Source organism: Carassius carassius, chromosome 4, assembly GCF_963082965.1.
Source record: "Carassius carassius chromosome 4, fCarCar2.1, whole genome shotgun sequence".
NCBI classification, from domain to species: domain Eukaryota; kingdom Metazoa; phylum Chordata; class Actinopteri; order Cypriniformes; family Cyprinidae; genus Carassius; species Carassius carassius.
In genome coordinates this window covers 21,896,796-21,909,609 of record NC_081758.1, presented here as the reverse complement: position 1 = coordinate 21,909,609, position 12,814 = coordinate 21,896,796, and the positions used below count along the sequence as shown (strand labels likewise).

General features: G+C 37.5%; 1 protein-coding gene across 2 annotated transcripts in view; it reads right to left on the bottom strand.

Moving 5' to 3' along the window:
• The window catches only part of LOC132139502 (PDZ domain-containing protein 2-like), a 69,866-nt gene extending 57,342 nt beyond the window's left edge, over nucleotides 1-12,524 (bottom strand). For both annotated transcript variants that reach the window (XM_059547898.1, XM_059547900.1), the window contains exon 1: nucleotides 12,242-12,524. The gene's annotated coding sequence lies outside the window, so the exon portion shown is untranslated. The remainder of the gene's footprint in view (nucleotides 1-12,241) is intronic.
• Between the last annotated feature and the right edge of the window lie 290 nt (nucleotides 12,525-12,814).

Here is a 12,814-nt window from a genome sequence, read left to right as displayed (position 1 = left end):
AACTTACCCTCATGTTGTTTCAAACCCGTAAGACCTCCGTTTATCTTTGGAACACAGTTTAAGATATTTTAGATTTAGTCCGAGAGCTCTCAGTCCCTCCATTGAAGCTTTGTGTACGGTATACTGTCCATGTCCAGAAAGGTAAGAAAAACATCATCAAAGTAGTCCATGTGACATCAGAGGGTAAGTTAGAATTTTTTGAAGCATCGAAAATACATTTTGGTCCAAAAATAGCAAAAATGACGACTTTATTCAGCATGGTCTTCTCTTCCGTGTCTGTTGTGAGAGAGAGTTCAAAACAAAGCAGTCTGGATATCCGGTTTGCGAACGAATCATTTGTTTCACCGAATCGAACTGAATGGTTTTAAACGGTTCACATCTCTAATACGCATTAATCCACAAATGACTTAAGCTGTTAACTTTTTTTTAATGTGGCTGACACTCCCTCTGAGTTCAAACAAACCAATATCCCGGAGTAATGCATGCACTCAAACAGTACACTGACTGAACTGCTGTGAAGAGAGAACTGAAGATGAACACCGAGCCGAGCCAGATAGCGAACAATAGACTGACTCGTTCACGAGTGAAGAACCAGTTGCATCGGTTTTCGGATCACCAGTAGTTCTTTCTGACAGTTCGATTCAATAAACCGGTTGAAGAAAATGGTTCACCGGTTCTTTTGCGCTCGACGTATAATGGCGTCATTTGCGATGATTGCCCTTGATTCAAGCCTTCGGTTTACCCGCGCTCATAACACTAGCACAGAATCAGTTCAGAATCGATCACCAAAAGAATCAGTTCAGTTCAGACGCTCTGTGTGTCAGTCTGCTTCGTGCTGAATCACACATGCGCAGTATCATCAGCTCCTCGGTTCACGAATCGGACGCGTCTGACAGAAACGGTTCTTGACTTGTGAATGAGTCAATGTTTTGTTCGTTATCTGGCTCAGCTCGGTGTTCATCTTCAGTTCTCTCTTCACAGCAGTTCAGTCAGTGTACTGTTTGAGTAAATGAATTACTCCAGGATATTGGTTTGTTTGAACTCAGAGGGAGTGTCAGCCACATTAAAAAAGTGAACAGCTTAAGTCATTTGTGGATTAATGCGTATAAGAGATGCGAACCGTTTAAAACGATTCAGTTCGATTTGGTGAACTGAATGATTCGTTCGCAAACTGGATATCCAGACTGCTTTGTTTTGAACTCTCTCTCACAACAGACCGGAAGAGAAGACAGTGCTGAATAAAGTCGTCGTTTTTGCTATTTTTGGACCAAAATGTATTTTCGATGCTTCAAAAAAATTCTAACTTACCCTCTGGTGTCACATGGACTACTTTGATGATGTTGTTCTTACCTTTCTGGACATGGACAGTATACCGTACACACAGCTTCAATGGAGGGACTGAGAGCTCTCGGACTAAATCTAAAATATCTTAAACTGTGTTCCAAAGAAAAACGGAGGTCTTACTGGTTTGAAACAACATGAGGGTAAATTATTAATTACATAAATTTGCTATCTGGGTGAACTAACCCTTTAAAGGGGATGGAAGATGGTCGAAACAACCCTTTTCGACCATGCGCCCAGGCGAGCCGACTGTTTTCCCGTCGTTAAACTAGCAAAAGTTGATTAGGACAAGCCCTGAGTGCACCTTCGCCATGCGCTTTAGACCATGCACTTAAATCGTCAAAATAGGGCCCATTAAGTTGAGGCATAATCAGAGCAGACAATAAGGAAAAGCAAAATTCCTTTCTTGGAATTTCAGACCACATTTCTGGCATATTTAAGTACATGCTGTAGACAAAGACCACAATCAAATTACTACTATGGGGTTTTGCTCAAAATAACATGATTTTGGCCACTGTGAGCATCACACAAACTACTAGGGCTCCCATATGAGATCAAAAATCTTTCAGTGAGATAATGGAGCATTCACATCTGTCAATATATCAACTTCATATTAATGTCCATAACCAGGGGGGAAAAATAGATTAAATTGTGAGAAGATTACTTAGCACAACTATATAAACAAGAGGGGGGTATACAACCAGCTGACAGCTGGAGTCATAAGGATCAGACTAGAAGAGTAAAACAACAGCTAATAGGACAGAAGTCACCACCCCTTTCAAGAGTTTAACCTCAATAACTCACATGCAGTTTATAAATGGCAATTCCAAAACATGTCTATCAACAACTAAGCATGCAGTATGCAATCATGTTATTGATTATATGAGTAACAAAAGCAAAATTACAATATTGCATATGAAAACATGCTTACAGTGAAGCTGTCTTTCCACAGGAATGTGACACACTCATTTGTCTGTTAAGAGATGTCCTTACATACTCTACAACTGTTTCCTACAATTTACTAGATTACTTTAAAATGAAAAAATATTGCTCCTTAAAACACATTTATTAGCATCATATCAGCACCTACCTTTTCAATTTTTTTCACGCTATGTCTCTCGTTGTGGTGTACCGTCACAGTGACACAGAAGGTCTGCAGACCCTAGACTCACCCTCTGCAGAGACCCACATGTAATAGGATTAGTCTCACCCCTCCCTTGTGCCACTTACAAACACAATGACCTCCCATTTTCTCTTTGGTTGAGTCACTGAATGGCCAGTTCAAGTGTTTATTTTTCTGCCAGCAGGTCATTCATGATTATTGATGTTTTTGTTCCTCACATAAGAATGAGTTATTTAACAAAGCAAATGCAGATATATAAAACATTGGCACATGCTGGCACAAATGAGATGTTTGCAGAAAAGCCCAAAGGATTAGTTAAGGCAAAAAAAAAACATTTTCAAAATTACAAATCCTTGCTGACCCCAGATTTTAATGGTGAGGAAAATGTAATTTCTTCCTCCTGTCCAGTGACTGTAAAGTGTCTGCAAACTAGAAAAGGGATTGAAGCTTTGTACTCCACTCTATCCACTACAGAGACACAATAATACAAGAACTGCATTTGATAGTGTGACGGGGAAACCATGTGTCCCTAGTAAAAAAAAAAAAAAACACGATCAAAACTGGATGATTAATGCTGTAAAACCATGAATTCCACATGGTTAGAATAAAACATCCTTTTTATATTAAAACAACAAAAGACTTAATATCATCAAAATCAGGCCTTACATCCTGTGATTCATAGAGTGAACAATAAAAAAGAACAATAAAAACGTCTCAAGATGTCTTATTGCTAATAATGACTGTTAAAGTCTGTGCTTGGGTCTCTTAGATTAATTAAAACAGTAACTTTGTTTCAATTAGACAAGAAAAAAACACTTCTCCAGCTTAGCCCAACTAACTGCCTGAGCTTAGAGTTCTGGAAATACATTAAAAATAAAAATATGAGAGAATATTTCGAAGGGAAACACCATTCGGATGCTGAACTCCAGAGTTTGTCACTCTGTTAGGGTGGTCTTTCAACTCCTCTTTGTTTTATCCATTAGGATCACATAACTGAGCTCTCTCGTCATTTAATAGAAGCATTCATCATGGACGTGGATGTTTTCATCCTGAAACCTTCCTCCACTTCGCATACGCAGACTTGACATACAAATAAAGAATGCTCACGCTGTGAAGTCATTCATAAAAAAGAGGAATGCCTAAAAAAAATCACTTCTGTTGGGAGAACACTGACTGACGAATAATACAGTTGGATATGGAAACATGAATTAACTTTGAGTTTTCTAAAGAAGGGCCATACTGCCACTAATCACAGAGGTCTTGCCGTAAACAGGCTCATTCCAGCACGAGGGTCTGCCCTCAGGCCCACGTCAGTGCTTTATAATCTATAGCCATCGATTACGGGGTGGACTGCAACTCTTCTTTGATCTTACAAATGTGATTCTTTACGACTAAAGTAATGGGTTTCATTATTTCTAACTCAAATAAATTTGAGTGGCCAAAATAAATAGATCTTTCTCAACAACATACATCTATTCGTGGGACTGAGCTATTAAACTGAATGTTTTGTTAGTTAATGAGGCACCAGAAGTACAGTGTCGTTGTATGATTGTACCCTAGTTCACACACACTACTGTCAGATCGCCAACAAAGACTGGTTAATAGAGCAACAAAACGTAGCTTCAAAGTGTCTACAAGAAACTGGGTCAGCCATGCACTGGCAACCGAGACTACATTTAAAGCATTTAAAGTCCTTATTTGAGAAGATGTAGCACATTGAGAAGCATGTTGAGTCTAGTGGAAATCCCCACAGTGCTGTTTGTTAATAATGTGAATGCAGATGGACAACACTAAGAACAATCTGCTCAGGGCATGTAGCTCTAATCTTGACAGTGGGTGAAGGGCTTACCCCACAACTGGCCAAATATGTAGGGGGAGGGCTGCAGGTGAAGAGGAGGAATATCGTATTGAACTGAATTGAAAGAAAAATTGTTGTAGGATTTACTTTTCATGATTGTACTGACACTTTAGGCCACAGCTAACAGAATGAGAGAATGACATTAAAGCCCGTCTCTGTTTGCAGACACAACATGTGTTATCAGTCTCATTAAATTAGGTACCATAGCACATTAAAATATCGCTACTTGTGTGACCTCTTTAGTAAAGCCAGCCTTAAATTCAGTAGGTTTAAAAGTGCATTTGTGCACAGCAAAAAGGAAAAGGAACTTGATACATGTTCTACGCACACACATCAATTGTGAACAAGCGTTTCAGACGGCGCGCGAACACCGAACTGAATCCTCTTCTGAATCCTCTGAACAGACATTAATATACAATTATGACAAAATACCACTCTCGACATTCATTCAGATAAAAACAATCAGTTATGTCTCAAGTACAGTGTTGGGGAGTAACTAGTTACATGTAACGGCGTTACGTAATTTAATTACAAAATTATTGTAACTGTAATTAGTTACAGTTACTAAGAAAAAATGAGTAATTAAATTACAGTTACTTATGAAATTTTTAACGATTACAAAGTGGATTACATTTGAATGTTTACACGCATCCACATACAGATTTAACTGATTTCCCAAATTGCACTGACTATTCTGAGACATACCGCCCTAATAATTTCCGGGATGCGGAAACACAGTCTGGTTCGTAGAATCCAGTCATAAAAACGGAATGCCTAACGCGGACGGAATATGCCACATTTTGGATGACTAAATCAAAAGTAGGTCAGTACACTTGAATCAAAACATGACATTGACTAGTGTCTGTGAATATAAAGCCCCAAAAATGCAATATATGACTTGCACATTCTGCGTGTCTGTGGAAATCAGGCGCGGACTGGACACCGGGAGAACCGGGACAATTCCCGGTGGCCTGGCAGCCGATTTTGCCCCACTATTTAATATCATTATTGTATAATTGCCTGCCGAATGTACTAAAGCGATCATTTGCGAATCCGCCATTTGATAATTAAATCTCTAATAAGTCATGAAGTGTTAGTTGTGACTCGCGCGCTCTCCGCGCCTCCGCCAAACGGTTTGGATCAGACTCAGAGTAATCAATGCGAGAGAGAGAGAGAGAGAGAGAGAGAGAGAGAGAGAATAGAGTGGAGTGTGGAAGCGCACAGCTGGAGCAGAGAAGCAGAACTACTGTTTAGGGTTTCAGGTCAGTTTCATCTGTAAAAATGCTTTTTTGTCTTTGTTTTTTTATTTATTTAATCAAGCAGCAGCACGTTGCTCATCAGTCATCACTCAAAATACTATATAAAGGACATCATTATTATCTGTTGTAATGTTACAGTAGTAATTTAGCTGAAAAAAAATCTGATTTTTTTATAGGTTTAGGGGGAGCTACGACAGACAACAACACAACCCTTACGAAAATTAACATTTTAATATTTAACTATAAATCCAGAGAAAATGGTTACTATTGTTTAACTGTGATAAACAAAAATGTAAAATTATTTTACAAATGTATTTATTTAAAAATAAATACAAATCCATTTGCAAAAAAAAAAAAAAAAAACAAGGTTATTTTACTTTTATATAAAAGCATGGTAATTTTTTGTAAGGGAAAAACATGACTCGTGTACAGTATAAGGATTTTTCTATAAAAATATTGTAGTATTGTTATTTATTATTCTTTAATTTTCACAAATTTAGAAAAGTAATCAAAAAGTACTCAAAAGTAATTAGTTACATTAATAAAGTAATTGAAAAAGTTACACTACTGTTACATTTTAAACAGGGTAACTTGTAATCTGTAACCTATTACATTTCCAAAGTAACCTTCCCAACACTGCAAGTGAATGAAAACAGCTGAGAAAGAAATCAGATGTGATGTGTATCATTATATCAGATCCGTGCATCAGGTCTTAAAGGGACAGCGGCCTATAAATAGGCTACTGCTGCTGCCATTAACTGATCATCAAACAACAAAACAGCTGTGAAAAAAATCTATATTTATACTAAGGGGCCATTGAATGCTTGAATCTGATTGGCTGACGAACGTTCTGAGGTGTGCAATTATTTTCAGGGAAACGAATGCAGCTCTCTTGACCGCATTACAGTTCCATATCACTTCGCATAGTAAAACTGTAATAACGGTCATGCAGGTTGCACAAAAAGGTGTTGTCAGCGCTGCTCTGACGATTTGATCAGTTTGCCTATATAGTGTAGCAACTTAAAGGCTACACATGACATTTCTCACTAGTGAGGTAATAACCACTGTTTAGATACCGCTGCAGAAGACTGTTGAGGGACGCACAGAGGTAGCCTAATTCACACAAGCTCTCTCTCTCTCTGTGTGTGTGTGTGTCTGTCTCTCTCGCTCTCTTTGTAATAACTTAATTATTAACTGCATTAGAATGCTATCAACAGCTCCATTACCATCTTTAAAATAACGTTATGGAACTAGCAAAAGAGGCATTGGATGAGATGCGGAATATATAATCCTACTCACAATAGCGATTTAAGTACAAAAACCGGACGGATCCCTTTAAATAGCCTATATAATCTGATCAATGATCAATCTTGAGGTGTGCTAACCGTAGTATATGCTCAGCTTCGCCTCGTGGCCACATCACCACCTCGGGTATGCATTATTTTTCTAATAATTCAACAGCCCGTCATCAATTATTCCTTACTTAATCTATAAATTGAACACTGCAGTGTTATTTTCCCTTATTATTACATTTCTGTATTTTAATCTTATTTTATTTGTAACACATTCTGTTGTATTTATCTATGCTTGTAATTTGTGTATTTGTTCTTATATTTACTGGCTGTTCTCGTCTCTTTAATCATGTTTAAATTTTCTTAGTTAATCTAGTAGTATTTGCTGAGTTATCAAAGAAGTACTTCGCTTTAAGTAGTTAATGTAAATCAAGTTAAATTGAATATTTTTCTTTTCTTGCTGGTCCGAAAAAACCTTAATGTGATCCGAACCGTGAGATTTGTGATCCGTTAACCCACTACTTGTCACATCACTTGTATAAGGTTGCTCTCTTGTTGGTCTGATTGCTTCTTTTGCTCTACTCATTTGTAAGTTGCTTTGAATAAAAGCATCTGCTAAATGATTGAATAGAAATTAAACGTGTTCTGTTCCTGTCTGTGTTCATAGGTTTTGCTCATAGTTTAACATGAGGTAGCAGTCTCTGGAGTCATGCCGTCTGGAACCTTCCACACACCTGCCAGTGCATTCAGTCCTGCTGTCAACGAACACATGGAGAACACCTGTCTGACTCTAACAACAAAACACTGCATGATCTTCACATCTCACGAGTCAACAAGCACTTTGTGGTTTACAGCCTAAAATAGCAGTTCAGTCTATTCAACACAAACATCTTTGGATTTTTCCAGAAAGACTTGACAGGTGTTTTCAAAGTGCGTCTTTGTCAGTCGTTCAGAAGGGTTACACTTACAGTAACCAACAGAAAATCGAGAAACAAGTTTGGCTTCAAGATCATAATATCCTAGTGAGATGCCTCAATAATGTTTTTTTTTTTTTACCCATAGAAACTTTTATCTGCTTGCCAACATACTATTTTTAGTTGCTTCAAAAAATCCAAAACTGTAAAGCAAAACTATAGAGCCTTATTTGTAGTCTAGCTGAGCATATGGTTGTCAGTTTTTAGTGAGGTCACCTCTAGGGGATGATTCTCCAAACAACTTTACTTAAAGCAATAGCACAAACAAACTTGAGACTTAATGTATTCAAATGTTGGGAAACACTTACAGTTTAAAAGAACTGAAAGAACTAAAACCTGAGAGGAGCTCTTTCCAGCCCAATGTGAGAGAAAGCTGTGGCGGGTGGGCAAAGTGTAATTTACGCAGATGTCAGAGGTGCGCCACTGTAGGAGTGAGACCCCCTCATTCAGATTCATTCATGCACACTCTCACGCTCTCCGTTCTCACTGAGGACAATGAAATACACTTACAGGGGGCTCTAATATGTAAATGAAACCCTACACAGGATACAATTCATCAAGTACCCCTACTTGCCATAAAGACCAATATAGTGATGGCCATCCACAAATGAATGGCTGTTTTCAACACAATTTAAAATGATGCCAGTAAGGACTGAAATAGGGCAGTAATGAATGGAAGGTTTTTCAATGAAAGCTCTAAATCTGATTATTTTTGGGCCCTTCATTGGTAATGCATCTGGTTTAAGAGTTATTTTTTATTTAATCCTGTCTTTGATCAGTTTTAAAAAAGTGTATATATAACTATTGGTAGTGTTAGTAGTTTTTTTGCTTAGGATAAAACATCCAAACATAAAAAAAAAAGGAAGCGACAGTTCGCCCACTTTCCCACAAGTCAAGAGCTGTATGAAGTCTAGACTATAGAAAAAAAAGTAAGGGTCATCACCATTCTTTTCAGGGAGGCTATGGGAAGCCACATCGAAAAAAATAAGGTCTTAGTGGGTGCACTTATAATAGACGCGACATAATACTGAGGCAAAACCCTCTGCAGAAACTTTGGATTTTGCAAGGGTGAAATAAAATTATATGGTTTAGTAGACGTCAAACTAGAAACTCATAAAAATGCAGAAAAAAATTATTTCAGCAACTTGTAGCAGGGACCCCGACAAACTGTGCCAAGCAGAGCTACATATAAGCATATAGCCTTCAAAATGAATATAATCTAATCATATTATGATTAATAATAAATTATGTTACATATATATTATGTTTCGACAGTAGATCAGAACTATGCACATTATTGTTGTTGCACATGCCTGTATAGGACTTGTTAAAATGCAAAATACATTTTTTTTAATCACAATGCATTAGTTGTTTGCAGTAATTATTTAAATTTTACAAGTCAGATGGACATTAACAGTTATATGAACTTTAGCTACAAGTTGATTAAAAATTAACATTTAAAATTTTACCATCAGAAGGACAAAATTAACATTTTGTTAAACTTTCGCTTCAAGTTTACTAAAACTTGACATTTTAATTTAACTGGAAGATGGAAAATTAAGAACCAAACTACTGAGTGAGGGTTTTCTAATAAACTGCAGATATAATGTGTAATCAAGGGCTCCACAATGACATGAATACCAATGCAGGCTTCAGCGAGACATTCACGATTATTTAAAAAGCATTACTTTTACCAAAAACTGGAATGGAATTAAAAAATATATTGATACAAATATTTTTCTAGCAATCTTTTAGTCTGCATTTACATTGCGCATATCGATTTTGACAAACCATATTTTTGACCCTTGCTAGTATCACAATAACAACTGCAGATTTAGAATGAATCACGTATTTATATGTAGATGTCACTTCCAAAACTTTGCAGCGTGTTATTGGCACTTCGCTCCTCTTAGCAGCATGAAAACCAATAGGCCTACTTCTGTTCAATGTATTATAGCTATATAGCCTTGAAAGTGTGAAAGACTGCTCACTGTACAATCTCAGTTTGCGATCTCATAATGTGCCATTAAAATCAATAAAGTTGTCTCCACTGCATAATTAATCTTACATTGCATCATTGTTTGTTAATGAGGATTCACGAAAATGAGCATAATTCAACACTGAATAAAACCTCCAGCGTTGTGAGCGGTTAGTGGATTCTAACCATTGCATTCAAGAGATCAACAACCATGTCCGTGATTGGCTACATATCTCACCACTACAAAAAAAAAAATGCTGTAAATAGGAACATTTCACATACTCTGAGCACAAACTCAAAAACATAATGTGAAGCGTTTACTAAATTGGTTTTGCAAATAATATCATATAATTACTGTATCAACTGATAGTGCTCTTGCTTTCATTTCAGGGTGCTTATATTTAAAATGGACTTTGTGTTTTTACCCATGTTTTAATGAAGAATTACTTGTGATCATACATTAATTGGTGGGACTGCCGGGGGTCGCCAACCCTCAGTCGAAGACCCTTGCTCTACATCACATCCAGAAGCTGCAATCTTTTCTATGAAACAGGCTGTCTTTCCTTACTCTTTTCTTAACAGTGCAGATGTACAGATGTACTCCTTCAGAAGAGAATTTAGTCTAGATGGGGCGGCTTGGCTCATTCTTGTGGTCTCCCCGCTGGATGAGTAATGCAGTGCAGTTGGGCGGTGTGCCAGATGCTGTCCAGCTTAACCCAAAAACAACAACTGTACCACAAGCCACTGACACTCCCCTGCTCCCAGTCTCACCATTCTCTCTGAGACGCACCATTACGGTCATTTTTATCAGACTATACAAACTGCTGTTCACTTTTTCCAGGACGACCACTCTGCTTCAGTGCACCAGGCTGCTGCTGAGGGTTCATGTGTGCTAAGATATTTAATGTATGAAGCATTAAGAAGAGTTGGCAGTTGCCAACGCTCACGTATCTGGCGTGACACTCACGCTTGGACTTCAGCGTGAGATTGATGCTGAAAGCGTGAGTGTCACGCCAGATGCGTGAGAGTTGGCAACCCTGGAATTGGTCTTTTCATGATCTTTAGCTTGAAGTGATTAAATGGAGAAACCAAGCAGGTCAGCAGCAATCTAATGCACTGTGGCCTTTAACTATGTTTAGTATGTACACAAGGCACAGAAAATTAATGTCATATACATTTGAATCAATACAAATAAAAAAGGATCACATGACAGTATGCTTTAGCCGATAACCTTTAAGATGGATGATGAATAAATGCCTTATCATTTACTATGACATACTGCATACTGGCACAAACAGTTAAGGCTTCTGGCTTGGATATTTTTTATTTGCCATAATGACTCTTAGATTGGATTTTTAGAGTGGATTTGAACATAACTGGGAATTTGAGAACATGACATGAAAATATGAATCAATATTAACCTGATTTAGAGGCTTCATCATTGTGATTAGTTTACTACTTGTTTCTTACCTCATATGGTACCTCTGAAAGTGCATATTACATTTAATACACATTACATGATAAGAAACAGGTCATTGTGTACATTAGATCATTGGATATTTTTTCTTTTTTTCCCAGAGGTATAGGAACAATGGTATAATGGAAATGTGTGAGGTCTAAATGCAGAGTCCATGACTGACAACAGTGTAATTCTCCCACCTCAGCAGAAACAGACACAAAGGGAGGAGACTTACTCACACAAGTGTATGCTTCAGACGGAGCACACAACCAAACACTAACATGCACATATGGAAAACACAGGTAAAGCATGCTCACGCTTCAGGTGAATGAATGAGAACTATGCGTACACAACACCAACATCCCTATGACCATGCAGCAATTTATTTCATTTTTTTTTTTTCATCATTTTTAAGTGGTTATTCAAATTTATGCCAGGTCTGCAGGTTTTGGTTTTAAGGACAACATAGCTAACTAATCTCCTCAATGGCATTCTTCCATATGCTTTATTGTTAAATAGTATGTAGGTATTATTATTATTATAAGTAATATATAATAGTTAATTGCATGATACGACTGATCATGTGACATCAATATGGTGGCGTCCACGGGAGCGACCCACTCCATACAGAATAAAACGGGTTCTGTTTTTAGTTTTGTTATTTTTTCGAGAAGACTTATAAAAAACATACCTAAACTGTTTAGAGTTAAATAATAATTAAATACTCAGCTAAAATACTTAAAAATACTTTGTGCCCAATTTTTTTAATAACAGATACAGTAGCATGCCCTTGTTTGGTAGCAATAACCCATTATGTATAAATCAGGATAGATGTCCTTTTGTCAGCATTTCTTCGTGTCTTGGCACAGCCAGACACAAGGCAAAAATGCGATATGAGTTTAGTCAAGGGAGACAAGGGAATTCAGTGGAGCTATAAACTATATAACTAAAACTTACCATCCGTTCAGCTGCATTAAAACGTGCTAGCAGACTGGATTTCCAAGACCAGAAGAAATTCAAATCCAAATCAATGAAATCCGCTGCGATTCTCAAGTCAAGTCCTTCAGAAACGCCTGCAGTAATCTGGGGAAAAGTAGGCTACCACATGCACACCGAACAGCTGAGCTGTTTTAGTCTGTGTGTTATTGTAAAAAAATAATATTAATAATAATAATCTCCTCACTTTTGGTCAACTTTGACAACTCTTTCACAAAGGAGACACCAGTAGTAAAGGCTCGGATTTAACACATGCACGCGATTCGCGGTGGGGAATACGCAGAGAGTGGGCGGAGCAACACTGCTGCTGCTGCTGCTGCTGTGTAATTAGCTGCTGCTGGATCTGATAAACACAGAACATTTGTTAAATGCCTTGTGGTAAATTGACCCTTTTAGAGCCATATTTGGCCGTTATACGCTTTAAAATGATTTCAAGTGGAAATATAATTTTGTATTCAAACTGAGGGCCCATAGAGACAGATGTGCCTCTTTTTTACTTTGAATGTCTGGACTGTGTAATTTTAAGGGGTAATG